The sequence below is a fragment of the Falco rusticolus genome, chromosome 11 (assembly GCF_015220075.1).
Source record: "Falco rusticolus isolate bFalRus1 chromosome 11, bFalRus1.pri, whole genome shotgun sequence".
NCBI lineage: Eukaryota > Metazoa > Chordata > Aves > Falconiformes > Falconidae > Falco > Falco rusticolus.
In genome coordinates, this window is record NC_051197.1 from 34,816,971 (window position 1) to 34,834,719 (window position 17,749).

Consider the following 17,749-nt stretch of genomic DNA (forward strand, 5'->3'; position numbering starts at 1 on the left):
TTAGTTTTACTAAGTCTGCACCAAAACCAATGGGAAATGCTGTAAAACACACAATATGAAGGGAGAGAGAGGAAACAAGCTTCCATTGCTTCAAGTATGTACACTTGTGCTGTGGGAGCCATCATCAGACAAAAATATGCTGTGAGCTCTTTCCCACCCACATACCTCAGGCTTCATGAAGTGAAGGAGACTGTCATGTGGTGGCAAAGGCCAGATTATCATAATGTGGGTGTGATGTCCCAAAATACTCTCCTGCCTGTTGTGTTCTGAAGCTCCTTATTTGTACCTGCAAAGTGGTAATCTGCACAAACGGAGTAGTTGGGCTTCCAAGTGCTGGTTGTCCAGGACCACCCACAATTTGTCTGTGGGCAGAAATGCTCTCTGTAGGTAGGACAGGTAGGTACATGTGGTTTTCCAAGTACATGTTCTTTTGTTATCCCCCTCTCTGCCCCTCCCCCCCCCCCCAGTGACATTTACCTCTGACTGCGTTTTTATTTAGTGTAGTATGTGTAGGACCATACTTCTACATCTCTCTTGTGTGTTGGATTGCCAAATCTTCAGCTTGTACAAATTGGCATAATTCCACTGAAATCAATAAAAGTATGTTGACTAAAACCTGCAGAGAACCTGAATTCATCAGTTAGCAAACCATGATCCACATGAAATTCTGGAATGATCTCCCACAATTGTTTTGGGGATGTACAGATATCTTCTTGGAGAGGTTACAAAGACTTCCTTTAAGGTATTCTGTAGGCAACAGCTGGCTTCTCTCTTTAAAGTACTGGGTTTTTCACTGTTGCCTTCTACAGTTAAATCCTGAATCTCTGAAAGTTCTCCTTAATTTTGGTATCCCTCTAGCAGTTTGTGGCCTCCCTAGTCTGCAGGACAGTGGATGCAGTAATTTCATCATGTCTGTCAGTGTCTTAACCAGCAGCATATTGATACTGAGACAGTGAACTGGATGGCATTTAAATGTAAATCTATTGTCATGAACTCCAGGCTTATCATGGTTCATTATTCTGAGACAAACACAGTAACTAGCACGGGGTGTACTTTATGATAATTAGGAATGTTTTGCACATCAGATGGTGATGTTGACTTTTAAGGGCAACCACCTGAACTCAGCTCTCACTAGCTAAAATTAATATTTTTGTATTTCTTTTTGCTTCAGTGTTTCAAAATGTCTACGATAAAATATTTTAACTATTTAATTACTAAATAATAGATCCATGCAATCAAATAGCTTAATAGCACGGTTATTGGAATAACTTGCAGTTACCCATAGGTGATGCTGTCATTTGTCTAAACTACAATTGTTTATCTTGAGTGCAAAGTGAAACTTCCACTATCTTAATGGCCAGGTGAATGTCACTTTCCAGCTATCTTGTATCTTTGCCTGACCTGGTATCTGAATCTTCTGAATACTGTTATCCTAGAATTGTGGTATATGGTCCATTTTAGACTTGCTTTTCATCATAATGATCTAGTGTGAGATTTCTATCAGAGAAAATAACAATTATTAAAGAAACATAACAAAAAACACCACACAAAATATAACTTATATCATCTGGTCTCACAATAATCTATTTGCAAACTTAAGAGAGGTTAAAGAATAAGATGTGGCTTTGAGCAACCCAGTCTAGTAGATGGTGTCCCTGCCCATGGCAGCGGGGTTGGAACTACATGATCTTTAAGTTCCCTTCCAAGCCATAGATTCAGTGATGACTCTGTGATTCTGAAGTGGCTTTGTTAAAGTGTCATTAAAACTTTTAGAGCTAGCTTGAAGCTGCTGTATTTCATGAAACAAAATCAGGAAAGGTCAGAATATGTAGTGTGGGTGTATATGCTAGCTGCAGAGTTAGGGTATTTTTCTCATTTACTGTGGAATATAGGCAAAGTTTCTGTTGTAATTCATGGCTTGTGTGGATTACAGCTTCTGCACCTGAAGCTCTCCTTAAGTTTTTGGCCTCAGTTCAAATACAAACCTAGGAGAAGGAGGGAGGAGACTATTTTTGGGTCTAGTGACAATGTGAAGGCAATTTCATAGCAAGCAGATGTGGAAATTGGACAATTTTGTCAGTTATTTGGTAAGAGCTGTATTTGGAAGCTGTGCAATTTGAATACTTGCTCTTTCCTCCTCAGATCAATACTTCCTAAACTTAAACCTTATCTTAAATGTATTTGTTGGACATATTTGTGTATTTAGTTTGTGATTACTGGCTGTTATGAAATGAAGGCTCTAACATGGCAATGTAAATACTGAGTTTGTAAATACATTTTGGATGCAGACAGCAGAAGGGGGATGGTTAACCATTATGCTTAATATATGAACAAAGAATGAGGATGCAATAATGTAAAATAGTTATAATGTAAAATAATTCTAATGTTTCTTATTGGACAGTTGTTAACTTTTGTAACTGCACTCTAGAAATTGTTTGCTTAAAATACATGGCAGTATCTTCAATATCTCTCAATAGTGACAAATGGCAAATGCGTTAATGGTTCTCATGTTATCTTGAAGATACACCTCATTTATATATGAGGGATTGCTTTTAAACTCATTAAAAACTTGGTGGTTTTGTATTTATTCTTTTGCGCCTTTTGCAGGCTGTACATTTAAAATTAATATAATATGGGGAAAATGAAATGGAATGTCAAGTTTAAGTACTTGAAGTAATCACAATAGGCTTCTGCTCGTATGCAGAGTTCACTCCTACTACTACATATGCTGCTATGGCTTCTAAGTTTCAAAATCTTAGTGATTTTTCTGAAGTGGGGGAGGAGGAGCTATATTTTGAAAAAAAAAAAAAGATTTCCCTAAGTTCAAAAAATGGCAAGTGCCACATTTCAAGGAGATGAAATAATCTATTGCAAAATAGGAATGAACTGTGGACACTTATGTATCTGTGGAATAATGTTAGATAAATTTAAAAGTGTCAACTGTGTGGTGCCATTACAAATGCTATTTTTGGCTGAACAGGATCAGTGATCGCTTGTAAAATAAGGAGGCATCAGACTATTTCAGCTAGCCTTGGTTGGGCTGCTTGGAATGCCGTCTATTTCTGGACATACTTTAAGTGGATGCACAAGAAGACCGAAAAAAGTGAAGACAAAATTATGCAAACCTAAATAAAAGAAAGGGAAAGATACAAAAATTAATCTGGTGTGTATGTCACCATGCAAATGCTTTTAAAAAAAATTGGTTTTCATTGTAACTCTGGCAAGTAATAAAGATTAATAAAAAAAAAAGAGGGTGGTCAGCAAGAAAAACATGGTGTTTGTGTTAGGGAAAATTCGGGATTGCAGGATCATTCTTTTTTCCTGAAAAAAACACATGACTGGAGTCCAAGATCACCTAGCTACTGCTTCCAGTTCAATTATAGACTACTCTTAACTGTTTTAACTTACTGTATGTCACTTCGTCTGTAAAGTAAGAGGTGTTAGTGTGCTGGTGTTCGGCTGTGCCAAAAAAAGTGAGTCTAATATTCATCCTCCTTTGGTCCTGAATATCCAGACTACTTCTGCTGTAGGAATTATTTGACTTGTAGTTTTAGAGGTAAAACCAAGAGTTTTTCTCTACTTGCTAAATGCAAGTTATAGACAATGCAGAAACTGTTGAGTTGGATGTTTTGACCCATTTTATGCCAGAAGTCAGGAAATAAAGGTGAATGTTTGGAGGTAAGTAAAAACAAACAAACAAAAAACCCAAACAAAAGCCCATGACCCAACAACTCCGAAGTTAGTACCACCTCTGCTGTCTTCAAGCACAACACTGGGGAACAGCAAGTGATCTCTCGTGTATAGAAAGTATATTTCTTCTCCTCTACTGCTGTAAAACTAGTGTTCCTATTATGTCAAGGTCCATCATGTTTACTGCAACTTTGATATGCTTGACCTAAAAATATTGCGGTGAGTGAATTATTTACAACGACGCTGAGAAGCAATTTTCTAGAATGTCTCTGTGACCTGTGGGCATTGCACTGAGGACATATGTATCATATTAACAAAAAAACATGAAAATGACCATGAAACCTTTCCAAAATATTTCACAGCTACTGTTACCAAAATGGGATTGTTCTGTGGCTTTACAGCATAAGAAAAGATGTGTGAGAGCCAGCATCTCTTGTGCAGCATGGAATAATGGTATGGTTTTGCTAATAAACATCTTGTAAATTACTAGTCTATAGAAGCCGACTTCTAGTTAAGTTGTATGAAATATTATATATCTGTACATGAAGAAGATATTTTTCTATCTCTCTATAAAACCATGATGTTGCTAAAATTACCGATAAACTTTATACTAGGAACCATTTAAAAGAGACTATTTCTGCAGAGTCTGTTCTTCAGAAATCAGTAAAAACTTGCAGTCTGGGTGAAAATACTTGTTTTATATTTGTAATGGGTGTGGACTGATTATCTGTGCCCAGGTCAGTGCCAGCTGAGGTTTCTGCACACTCTTCTAGTAAGGTATGAATTGTTGCTGTTTCATATCTAGTGAGTGTATGAAATGACTATGAAAGAAATAAACCTGATTTTTGGGTTCCAATAAGCAACCTTGGCACATGCTGTTGCAAGAAACGTACTAGCTAGAGCTTAATTTGAAAGTTTATCCTAAATAGAAGATATACCTTTGAGTCCTGCTTTTAATGATCTTCATCTATCTGAAATATATAATCTGGTAGTAATTCAAGTTCCCGTTTTTGTAGAAATAAGTAAACTTAAAGGTACAGGCTTTTCTCTGAACAGTGCTGCTGAGAAGTCATAGATCCATAGTAACCCTTCTTTTTGATACTTTACTTTTCTGTCTCTGACCACAGTAGTATTCAGCAAGCAATAGACCTTGTGGGGGGGTCTGTAGTAAATGTTGCAATGAAAAAATATAATCTTTCCAAACATCGATTTTAAGTAAAGTCCAAACAATTCCAGGATTAAATTTTGGTGTGGTTATATCTTTGAAGGAACTACCCCCCCCCCCCCCCCAAATATCAGTCTCATATAGGATTGAGGATTGATCGCTTTCATGATTGAAACATATTTTTATCATTTAAGTAGACAGGTAGCACAAAGTTCGAAGCAACTACAGATGTATCCTCCCCTGATAGCTTTGATGCTTATATCCTGTTCAGTTGCTACAAGGTGGAACATGGATAAAACAAGCACAGTACACAAGATGACTGTTGTGTAACTGATATGCTAGGGACACTGTAAATAATCAGACTAAAATATTATTAATGGATGCCCCATTATAAGGAGGAACAAATGAATGCTGTGTGATTACCTAACCTTTGGAAGCAATTTCTACTGTAGAATATTGGAGTTGCACTAAGTCTGAAGGCTGAACTTACCTTGGATGACTGTATGATGTGAGAAATGTAGGCTAGTCATTCTGTGTGTCTGACCAGGTTAATAAAGAGTTGTAAGGAAATAAGGACAAAGCTGTGAGCTTTATTTACACTTTTATTTTCTCGTTACTACCAGCAATACTGAACTTTACACAGGTATCCAAAGTTTACAGTAATTTTAAAATTTAACTACTGATTCATTATTATTTCTGGATATATATTTCTCTGTGATCTTTCAGATGCCTACAAAAAGGCAAATGTAATAGTATTTGTTGTCTACTATCATTTATTTAAACTGCTTGAAATCAGTTTGATGCAAAATTATCTTTGATAAAACATTTTATCCATACCTCGGGCTCCCATTTGTTTTTCTTGAGACAAGTATAGAAGAATTTTTTTTAAAACTATTCCACAGTGACTAGTTAAAATGAGATTTAAATATTCTTTCCTCTTACACGCAGAGAACTTAGGAATGGATATACACAAAACTTCCTGTATTGTTATTTGTTTGCACATACATACTGAATAAGAATTTTATGGTCTCAATGATGCTGAACCCTGGGAGGACAATATTCCAGAAAAAGGCAATGATACTTTTGTTTCTAAGCAGCTAAGTTAAACACCTACAAACAAGCAAGCAAAAAGTGAATATCCCCAACTATTTTTCTGACCACAAAAATGTGGCTTATAAGAAGTGTTTGCTTCTCACTACTGCTTTCAGAGCTGATGTTCCTCCCAACAGCAACTGTAAAATGTGGGGCCACAGTTGCATTCATTGTTCAGTGAGCTTGTCCACATAGTTAAACCCACCGACAGCAATGAATGTTGATTGTGACCTTTTTTTGTAAAGCTTGGCAGGGTGGGAGAGAAACATCATGTGGTGGTTAGGTTGCTATCTTCGGTGTTAAGGCCTGAAAGCATGAAGTAAGGAGGAGGATGGTTAGCTGGAGGGTACAATCAACGGTCGATGGTTTTCACTTTAATTCCAAACTCACCGACAGCGTTGAATGTTCACTGAAGCAACCACTACAACAGAACTCCATTGACTTGCCAGCATCCTCAAATGTCTGAAAGGAGGGGGGGAAAATCAAAATTCACACAAAGATTTTAATCACACATGTTGCAACTTCAGATATTTTTCTCTTACCGACACCACACCTTTCTCTGCCCATCCTATTTCAGTCTTTGTGCATGGAGCTGCCAGTTTTCCAAGCTTCTTTCTATGAAAAGAAAAGATTATTCAAGCTTTAATAATATAGGTTGGGTATCCAGGCACAAGTGGATTAATGTTGTCTGTTACTTCACAGAACTGAACTTCACAGCAAACTAAAACACAAGATCCTGTATACAAACAGTGTTGGCTAAGAGTTTGTGAATCTGTGTTGCTAACTATAGATTGCCCAATTGAGTAAAATTTATTTTGGTGACATGGTTCAATTGGTTTTAAACTTGCTTAGGATTGATGAAAATGCATTTTCTTTTAAGAAGGCTAATTTCTCAACAAATGTCTTGGAGATGGAAGGCCTTTTTTTTCCCCCATACAAATTGTCATATATGCAGAACCTGTTATAATAACTTTCAGGAGGAAATAACGTGAATATATATATCAGGGCTTGATGACCTACTTTTTTTTTCATATATTTTTAGGTGGAAGCATGCTGTACATATCCAGAACTTGATCATCACATAGTAAAGTGCTTACTCAGAAATTTCCACAGTAGCACAACACTTTTCCTAATCTTTTCAGCTTTACAACTAGATTGTCCTCATTCTTAAGATAAATAAAAAATTGAAAAAAAAGTGTTAGGTTGCAATTTTCATCGTAGGGGGAAGGGGATTTAGAGGCTGTATCAGAAAGCAAAACATAGTAACCTAGGAATTTTACCTTAATTGTATTTGTGAGAAGAATTCTCTTGCAAACGGTGGTCTTGCAGCTCAGCTGGTTTGAATTCTTTTTTGCTAGGTCCACTCCTAGCTTGCTGTGCTGAAATTATATGACTGATTCATTAGCTTCTATAAATTGTTGTTTACCTTGTCCTTTGGTAAGAGATGTCTTATGTTCTCTCATCCATTTCTGATTATTTTAAAAATCTTTATAAATGTTGGGGGTTTTTTTTGTTGAATTTGTTTGTACTTGTGCAAATGGAACCAGCACCAAAAGACCGCAGGTCATAAGTGTGCTGCCTGTATTTATTTTGTGAACAAACACCATGACAAGGACTTTGTCCTAGATGTTTCTTTCACGTAATTGCTCTGCATGTAGAGGTATCTATTACATCATTTAACTCAACCGTATTTTCTATCAGATATATCTAAAGGACAGAGTCATTAATATAGCTTATTAGAGAACTAGGCAATAACAGAATCAACTAATTTTCTCCTTTAGATAGATGTTTTTTGTTTAGGAAGGCCACTGTGATTATTAATATATCTGAATTCTAACCAAATGTGGCAGTCCACACCTCGCCCCACCCCGACACAGCAGCATGTGATGTTTGCTGCCAATACAGTAGTTCTGAAGACTGATTATTTTTTGTACTGGCTTTTCCACACTTTAATTCCATGGATGTTATGAAAGGAGTTCCTTACACCACCATGAATGATGAGAGAATAAGGCTCTCCAACTCAGTAGTCTTTTGTGCATCTGTTCGACATTGTTCTAGACAAATGAATAGAGTTTATGGTTTAGGGTTACTCATATTTAACGTCCTCCCTATTACAAGTTTTCTTTCTGTGTGCCACTTATTTCAGTATTTATTCCTGTGCTTTTATACCCTGCTTCCGTCTGTCACTTCATATTTCAATGTGGAGTCTTGCCTGGCTGATACCTGGCAGTTATGATGGGGTATAAGGGGAGGATAGGAGCTACGTAGAACTTGCAGCTAGGCAGATTGCATCTTAGAAGGAATTACTTTCACAGGTTATTATTATTATTCCTTCCCCACCCCCATAACCGAAAACCCTCAGCATTTCATTGGTTACCTTAGCCTCTCTTGAAACGGGCTGAGACTTGTAAGTACAAAAACACAAGAGTATTCCTGAGCTCTAGCCCTGATTCCTGATGTGTGCAGGTTATGCAGGGTAAAAATGCTTTCATCTTCTCTCATCTGGTTTTAATTTTTTTTTTTTAATCCCTTACTGGGCTTAGCTAGCTGCTACAAATGCCAGTTTTATTTTAAATTTCATTTCAGATCTGAAGGCTTATGTGAACATTCAGATTAAATGTATGTTTTTTTTATTTAAGGTTAGTAGGTCATAAATAAACCAAAGCACTTTCCTTGCTATGAGCAATAGGGTCATGGTGTACATGAAATACCGCTTTTAAAAAAATTGGAACCTAACGTGAATTGACAGAGGTACATGAGGAAGTAGTTCATTGTGTTGTTGTAAAGGCCATAGGGATTTGGACTTCTAGAGCTGCCTGTTTTAGGAATAGATTAGATATCTTGCCTGATGACCTGTACTTAATTTAAGTGACTATCTTTGCCAGTCCTTCCAGAGGGCAACTGTGTGAAGTAGAGCATCTCATCTTCAGTCCTTTTCCTCCTCTTGATGGTCTGACCTAAATTGAAGATACGGGTGTTGTGCTGCACAAACAGACAATTACTTCAATGCTATGTGAACTGCATCTTTGGTTCTAATTAGTTAGCCTTTCTATCTTGACCTTGGTATCTTCAATCAAAAGACTAACCTTAACCATACTGGCTAGTACTTGCAACTGTTATGCAGTACTGCCATGCTTAACAGCTGCCTTATGTAACACAACAATAAAAGCTTTCTCTCCCTACTCGGAACGGTGGCTGAAGCTGTGAGGTACTGCCCTGCCCTGCTTACTGCCCCACCTCTTCCTTTCTTCCTTCTCCCTCTCCCACAGAAATGCTCGATGAAATACAAGTGATACATATCAGATAGGTCTGGCTTGCAGGCTACTTGAAGCAGCTGGTTTAGTACTTTTAACAGTCTTGCTGCTTGTACAGCAGTCAGATTAGTTAGGAACGAATACTTAAGTGAATACACAGATCTTGGGTTTGGGGGTTTCTTATGATTTTAGAGAATTTCCCTAACGATGCATTAAAACAATTCAGATTGTGCACTAATTAAAACAGTATGTTAACATATTTATATGGTAGATACTCTGCATGGCTAACAATCTTTCTTCTTTTGCTGGCAGTGAATTGTTACTGGAAGGTGGAGTTAAGACTTTTTGAAGGCAAATACTCATTTGTATGAAAGGAAGACAGCAGAACAATAGTGTTAATACTCATATTGCAGAGTTATCTCATGGATACAGTTGTTGGCTACTTCCATCTCCCACTTGCCCTCTCCCACAGTCTGTCACCAGGCTTCCAGTTATACACTTGGGAACAGGAAGAAATGCAGTGTGTGAATGTATTTTTAATTGAGCTGCAAAAGTGAATTCCAGTGGCAGTATCTAAAAATGGCACTAACACACTTGGGATCAGATTCTCAGCTAGTGTAAACTGACACAGCTCCATTGACGTCAGTGGCATCTGTGTTTACACCAGCTGGCACCTGGATGTTTATCTGTAAAAAAAAGTTAAGTAGAATGATCAGTTATCAGTTCTTATCACCTTTTCTGTTTTTTTTTGTATTTTGTGTTCCTCTTTTTTTTATTAAACCTTTCTCAAATGACAATTTTTCATGTTGTATTGACATTTTACCTGCAATAAATTAGCAATAATACTAAATCTCAGTAAGTACTGACACTGCTGTGCTTCCACCAGAAGGAATTAAATCCAGCTGACTGTAGTTATTAGAGATTCAATTTATTCTTGGATGACTTTGAATTATATGCTGAAAGTACAAATATACAGCTATCAAGAGGAAGTCCTTTTTCTGACAAAATGAAAAGGATTCATGGCAAGAACAGAATCAAATAACCTTTGTTGTAATCTAAGACTCTCAACGTATTCTACAAACAGTAAATGCAGTTGTTTCTGCAGTGTGTTGGAGTATAGCATTGGCTCCTAATTACTAATGCAGTAACTCTAAGGCCAATGTTTTTCGAGAAATCCAACTAAACGATCACAATGTTTTTATGTTGTATTCAACCTATGGAAACATCTTTGTAAACCTCTGTGGGGAAAAAAATGTTTTAGGGAATATTTCACCATTTACTGGAATACAGCCATCTCTAGGGAAAAGTAGCAGCTGCATAACATCTTGAAGCACTAGTGCATGCCAGCCTGAGACAGGAGGGAAAATTGTGATTGTCTTGTTTAAATTCTGCATTCTACAAGGCTGCTGTCTCGTACATTTTGGTATGAAGAAATCTAAAGTTTTGCAGAATCATCCTGGTTCTTGCTCATGAAATAAGAGGTGGAAAATACCTTGGCACGCCAGAAATCATTTTTTGAGATGAAATAACCACAAGACAGTTTCTTAAACTAAATCAAAACTTGTTTGACACATGTAGCCATCACAGAACAATCTGTAGTTCATTGAGTCCAATCAGAGTTCTGTTGGAAACTAGGAAATCTCCAAGTATGCTAGTTCATGTGCTTGTATCCTTTGACTATGTTTTTTAGTAAGTTTTCCGTCCAAAAATTGACTGTGCTGGTGAAAGTAAACTCTACAACAGAGGCTATGAGGTGGGATGTTGATTAGCCAAGCTGATTTAGGAACAGAACAAATGTGAGGAGCAGCAGTGATATTAGCTCAATCAAACATTTGATTGCACTTTCAGAAAAAAATTAATTGCAGAGTTCCAAACTATGCTCTGCCCATTAGAATTTTACCTGATTAATATTTTGTTAAATTTTGATATTAAAGACTCTTCCAAAACAAAATTTAATTTTAAAATACCAACGGCAATATTGGCTTTTTGTTTACTGCTTTAGACTTATGTACCTCAATCAATATAAATAGTTTCTCTTATTTAACAAATCATATATGCATTCATGTGTTCTAAATCGACTTCTATATCTGACCTATTAGGCCTGACTCTGCAATTTATTTCTTCACATTGTTAGTCCTGTTTGAAATTGTAAGAGTTTTCCAACATAATAGGATTGCGGCACTGGACCTATAAGCTTTGCTTTTTATTTGAAGCCAAGAAATTGGTGAAAAAATTCTAATACTGCCTGCAGTTTCCCAGCCTTTTGGATGACAACTCTCCACTCTTTGTTACTGGAACACATTACTATTTATGGAAGATATGCACATATTTCAGTGTCCATAAATCATATGCAAACATCTGTTCTTTAGATCAGTAGATGGAGTATAGTAACTGCTTTTTACATTAATATCCATGAAGTAATGCTCACTACTGACATTATGCTTAAACTTTAATATTTTGTGAAATATTTCAGTAATTTAACTTTTCAGGCAATGTAAGTCAAAACAGTAGAAACTGCAAACACAGTCTGGCATAGTTTTGTGTGGCCTATACCCAGAAAATGTCAAATAGAAGTTGTACAATAGAGGGGGAAGTATTAAGAGCAACGTGATCAACTCAGCTAAAACACAAGAGGTTCTGTTAGCAATTCTCTGTACTCGTTACTGCCTTTGAAGGGAATTTCTTACCCTCCCCTTTCCTGTGATAGCCTTAAACAGGCATCCTTTTCTTATTTCATGAATCTGGATTGTGTGTAGCAGCCGACATTTTTGTCTTAGTTCTATGATCTATTTCCCATGTGATCCTGCAGGCAAGATTCTAAGGCAAGTAACTGTGAAGCTGTGCTCAGAAAACATATGGTATGTGTGGAAACCAAGACCCTACAAGTTAAAATGTAAGATGTGGAAAAGACAACATTGTATGGTATGATGGGAGCTGGATGGAAAGGCAGAGGATAATTTTCTTGCTCTGTCTTCAATCTCTGTATTTTTGCATGAAATGTTTTCAGCTATAAAGAGAAGAATTTTCAGATGTGTCCCGTTAGGCATTTATGTCAAACATTTATTTGGTTGTCATGTGTACCAAGACTGTGGATTCATTATCTTTCAACATCTCCTTTGTATTTTGTATTTACTTTATGGGAATATAGACTTGATATTTGGAAGCTAGACTTACAAATGTCAGCATAGCAACAGAATTTTCATAGAATCAAAGTATGTATAAAGATGGAGACTAAAAATATTCTGTATTTCTAGAAGTTGAGTCCTACTGTAGTCAAGTGTTAGAGACTAGATTGCGGTTCTTTATCTGCAGGAGATGGGCTGATTACTTTTAACTTGTCTACTATTCTCCTTGGTTCCAGGCAAAGCTAACTGCCTCGAATGAATGGGAATTCCCTATCTTCGGATTTCTGGAGTATTTCAGTACAGTTCCCATGTTGTCTCTTGGGTTCTTCACAGTGACTATATAAAACACATATATTCAGGAAAACATTTTTGGGGGCTCTTTAAAGTGTTTCGTTTAGTTTGTGCTTTTGATTTTTAATTATTTTTGGAAGTTACCAGAGAAGGTGCTGTTTGAGTGCAAATTAGTTTAGGGATTCTCCATGTGTCTGTATCTCACTGCCAGAGCAGAGTGCATTTGCAACTGGCTTTAATATCCCATCCCCCTCTTCTTTCTGAGTCACCATAAGAATGGACTGTGAGAATTACCAAATTCAAATAATTATGGTCCTGCTACACAAAGTTCCTTTTGATCAAGAGCAAGTCATTTGAATCCTAATGTTTAGTGGGTAATACAGCCTCATAAAAGTGTAGTGATGGCTGATATCTCATAGTGCTTTGAACATGTGAAGTGCTATGTAAACAATATAGGGTTATTGCACACAACTCAAGCTATTAGCATTTGAGGCACACTGCCCCAGGCCCTTAGAGGGGAAATTGTGTCTTCAGTGGAAGAGACACCTTTCTGAATTCTGTCTGCTTTCAGATTAAGCATTAGGAGCTTTCTAGATAGCATGTAGATATGAAAAATATGATTCTTTTTCAAAGTACTGGATATTAATTAGAGGCAGACAACATTCAGTTAGAAATGTGATTCTGAAAATGCGTAAGGATGATAAATCATCACCTGTTTGCATTATTTCCTTTGCTGTTCTTGTATTTTGGCATTCTTGTATTTTTTTTCTTTGTGAAATTTTTGCATGCAAATCTATTTGTTGCTAACATACTCAGTATTTTTCATGTGTAATTTGAAACAGATGAGAGGCTATGTTTCATCTTTGTTTCTGAAAATATTGCCATACTTTACAGAAGTTAGACCTCAAATACCATTCTGAGAGTATGCTGAACTCTCCATGGGTGTCTGGGTGTAAATGTTAGAGAAATCTTGCCCTTGAGATGTTGGTACAAATTAAGAAAATAGTAGAAGGGCACTTGCTAAACAGCTGATGTCACATCTGCCTACTAGAGCTTGAAGGTACTGCTAAGCTAGGAACAAAGGACATAGGATTGATGGAATTGCCTGATTTTCTTCATTTTGACTCTCCATCACATTTTGTATGTTCTGATGAATAAAGGTTACTGCTTAGGACCCACAAGACACACCTATCTTGCAATCACTATAACATGCACTCTGGCATAGTAGAAAGGCTCACAGCATCTTCAGGGAGAAGAGGAAATTCCTTGAAATTTTTTTTATGCCAGTCATTGCTTCAGTTTAGAAACAAAACTAGGTTTTGGTCCACAGCTGGCCAAACATTCTTTTTGCCTTTTGGTGGTGTAATTTATTTTCAACAGCAGAGTCCATTCTAAAGAACTGTATTTTTCTGCTTGCTTGGGGTTTTTTGGTTTTCTTAGTGTCTTGAGCTAAGCTTTTAGGCATGTTAAATGATGTAAACAAGTTCTGGAGTTTAGTTAGCTATCTAGGAACAACCATTCAAAACAAATATGCTATTGACTCAACCCTACAAAGCTCTGAACACAGAGTAAGCTCAGACTTTGAAGGGACTGGGCACACAGTTTAAATATTTAGCATAGCAAACCCTGTTGCCGTACAATTACTTGTATCCAATGATTTACAGCACAAATGCGAAGTATAATCCCATGTACTCGGGGAGCAAATGCCTAGTTTGTTTAGTCTTTTTTGTTCTTCTTTTTGTTTTTATAAAGACCAACACACACAAACTACTTATTTTCTGCCCTGGCAAAGGTATTTTTAAGTAATGCATATTCTTCTAAAGAAAAATAGCCCACAATAAATAGAAACAAGATTGCAGGAACTGTTTATAACCGTTATTATCTTTATTGTTGAAAAAAGGTGCACCCTTAATGTCTTTAATCTTCCTGTAGTTTTGTGACTTTCTCAACATCCTCCTCCTTGTTCCTGTTAGGCTCAGCTGCCTTTTAAAAAGCTCTTTGCGCTCCAGTGACCACTTTAAACTTTCTATTGACAAAATTAATCTGGACTCCTAATTTATTTTTCCAGCAGAAAGTGAGTGTGGGTTGAAAGTGGTCATTGGCCCAAAAAACGATGGTGAGAATAAAGATGATTTTATTGGGAAGTGGGAGTGATGTTTGGTCTCCTTTTCTCTGTCCTTCAGTCCCCCTCTGCTGATGATTTCTTATAACCCTCTTGCTTCCTCCTGCCTCCCAGAGTCCCAGGACACTGCAGTTCTTACTTCCCTTCCTGAGGTTTCCCTTTTGCAGCCCCACAGTGGTGATGTTTCCCTTCTTGCTGCCATCTGCTGCAGTACGGAAGGGTAGGCCAGGAAATAATGTTTGGGATCTTGACTGAAACAGGTTTATGAATACAAATTGTCTCAAATCTGTGGGAAGACTGGGAGATTGGCAATGGAGTAAATGAGTGAGTGGGAGGAGGGAAAGCATGTATAGTCAAATTAAGTGGGGATTATTAAACCATTCCTTCTGCTTCAAATACGCATATGTGTGTTTTAAAAATGCATGTAAACACACATGCAGATATAGTTCAATGTGATGGAAGAAAGAGAAATGTCTCTTTGTTTTGGAGATTTGAGGGGATCAGATTTGTACATCTGTAACATCCAGAAGGCTCAAACGTAATCAAAACATTTTTCTATGCTACAGTATTTAATACTTTTAAACACACAACTTGTAATGGATTAATAATTTTTGGAGTAAGTGGATGGCATTTTATGTAGTTAGCAGTTTCTGTAAAAATCTTTGGAGATATGTTGTTACCATCTCAGTAACGACTCCTAATCAACAAATCATAATCTGGACAATCGTAGGTGACATCAGCTCTTCTGTGAAGTTTTTTTTCTGCATCAATACCTCCTTGAGCTTATGAAACCTTTCTTGTTTAGGTACCCACTGATTTTCTTGCTAAGGGAGTTTGAGGCTCACATTAAAATTTCTGTGCTGCTTAAAGGTGTTTTGTCTGTATTTTTCTTTAGAAAAATCTGGATGAAATTCCATTTGGTGGGAAGGCTCCATCACTTAAGTCCTATGGTAACTCTATACTCCAAACACCTAATACAGAGACATTATGCTGGCTTTTAGCGGATAGGATGAATTTCATTCTTAGTGAATGCGACCCAGGTGCTAAAAAGCTATAGCTGAAAGTGCTAGGTTAAAAGCATAAGTCAGCTAGGTACATAAATATTACATGGCTATATCTTTAATGGGTTCCTGTCGTAGACTTGCTTTGTTTAAAGATTTCCATAACCCTGCTGATTTATTGTGTTATTTCTAGAAATATGCTGTTAGCAGGAAACTCAGTTGAAGCACTTTCAATCATGTTGGAGGATCATTATACTTTCACTTGAATAACTAATTAGTTGCAAGAAATTAACCACTGCTGTTTAGCACAAAAACACTTCCAAGACGGGCTTTCATTTTTGTTGTGGAAAATGACCTCGGGCACTTGAGGAGGTGGGCAGAAGGGAGAAATAATGATCCTGCTGTCTTTTAATATAACTCTTGTTTTCAATTCAACTTGATAACTAGCAGGCAGCATAGCTGTCTGAATAGGGCACTGCACTTGGACTTGGGCTAAATATGTTCTAATCTTGCCGGTCCCATGGATCTGATGGCTGACCTCATCCCATTCATTGTAACTGATTTAAGGTTCCAAATACTGTCCCTTAATGCTGTGGGACATGGAATATGACACTGAGGAAGAAATAAGGTAGTAAATGGGCTGGAAGTAAGAATATGATATGACCAAAGAAAGAATATAACCAGTCTGTTCATGTCTCTGGAAATTATTTTTATTTTTGTGAAATGCAGATCATGCTTAATTGGCATATGAAGGTCTAGTCTGAGTGTCTTGCGTAAGAGCTCAGTATTATTATCATACACTGTTCACAGCACTGCTAATATAATGTAAGACACAGTGAAGTGAGGAAGAATAAAGGGCAGCCGAAATAATTAACAATTTGCCCCATTTCTCCTAGGGCAAAAACTTGAAGGAAATTTGAAGACAAATGGTTTCTGAGGTCAAGATTCTTCTCTAATATACAGAATCCATTTAATGAGGCAGTAAGAGTGACAAATCCTGGTCACTTTTTTTCCTCCAGAACTGTAATTTCACCTTTGCTATTTGAGAAATATACGTATAAAATATATTTTAAATTATTAAATAAAAGTACATCTTATGATGTATATATGAGTTGGTTGTCTCCTTTCAGTCTTCTCCCTCTATTGCAGAGGCAGTGAATTCCTCATGTATTTGGAGCAAAAAAGAAGTATCATCCAGTAATGTGAGGCCAAAGGGGAGGGGAAACCTACTGATATTTCTTGCTCTCCCCTTCCTTCTCTCTACCCACAATTGCAGGATCAGAAAGTCAAGTCTTCAATATGTGTATCTGAGGTGCTGATACAAAACTGCTGGGAATTATTCAGTGTAAAAAAGGAGTGGGCTGCTGTAGTCATTACAAACTCCTCTTAAATACCAAAAATAAGGGTAACACTACCCCATTCCTGTAATACTTTTAACACTTTTCCCCTCTCCTCTGTTCTTTGCCGTCTTTCCAGTGCTTACTCTCAAGCACCTATTATGGATACCTGAAGGTTGTGATTGGAATCTCATTCAGCTGTTTATGATTACATTGGATTACCTGCATAGTATAAATGTTTTCTGAAAATATTCAAATAATCCCAGTACTTACTGGATGTGGGTTTTCTTCCGTGTTGTTTTTGGGTTTGGTTTTTTTTGTTTGTTTTTTTTGGGCTAAATTTACACCTTATTTTACTGGCACATGAGAATACACAAGAGACGAAGGTCACATCTGACTTCCTTTGCAGGGGAGGTTTGCATATGAGTGTGCCAGGAAATCTAACCTCATGTAGATGAAAAACAGCAAGTCTGCCTTCTAGAAAGAGGACATGAGCACTGCCTTAACATCTTCAATCAAACCCATGACAGCATTTTTCTTGGAGCTATGGGGCAGACAATTTCAGGTTGGGCATGCTGCCACTAAAACAAATTGGCACAAAAATAGGCAGCCCAGAGCTTGTATGTGTGTGTACATGTGTGTTTACACATGTGCAAGTCACTCTGCATCAGG

The 17,749-nt window shown here is 37.1% G+C and overlaps 1 long non-coding RNA gene across 11 annotated transcripts in view; it reads right to left on the bottom strand.

Annotated features, from left to right (window-relative positions):
• Nucleotides 1-5,439: 5,439 nt before the first annotated feature.
• The window catches only part of LOC119155393, a 64,464-nt gene continuing 52,154 nt past the window's right edge, over nucleotides 5,440-17,749 (bottom strand). For 8 of the 11 annotated variants that reach the window (XR_005106714.1, XR_005106713.1, XR_005106712.1 and 5 more), the window contains 4 exons: nucleotides 7,228-9,887; nucleotides 6,490-6,562; nucleotides 6,338-6,409; nucleotides 5,440-6,253 (listed from right to left, as the gene is read on the bottom strand). This is a non-coding gene — a long non-coding RNA (uncharacterized LOC119155393). Of the gene's footprint in view, nucleotides 6,254-6,337; nucleotides 6,410-6,489; nucleotides 6,563-7,227; nucleotides 10,550-17,749 lie in introns of all 11 variants that reach the window. The other 3 variants (XR_005106711.1, XR_005106715.1, XR_005106705.1) reach the window with 3 other exon arrangements.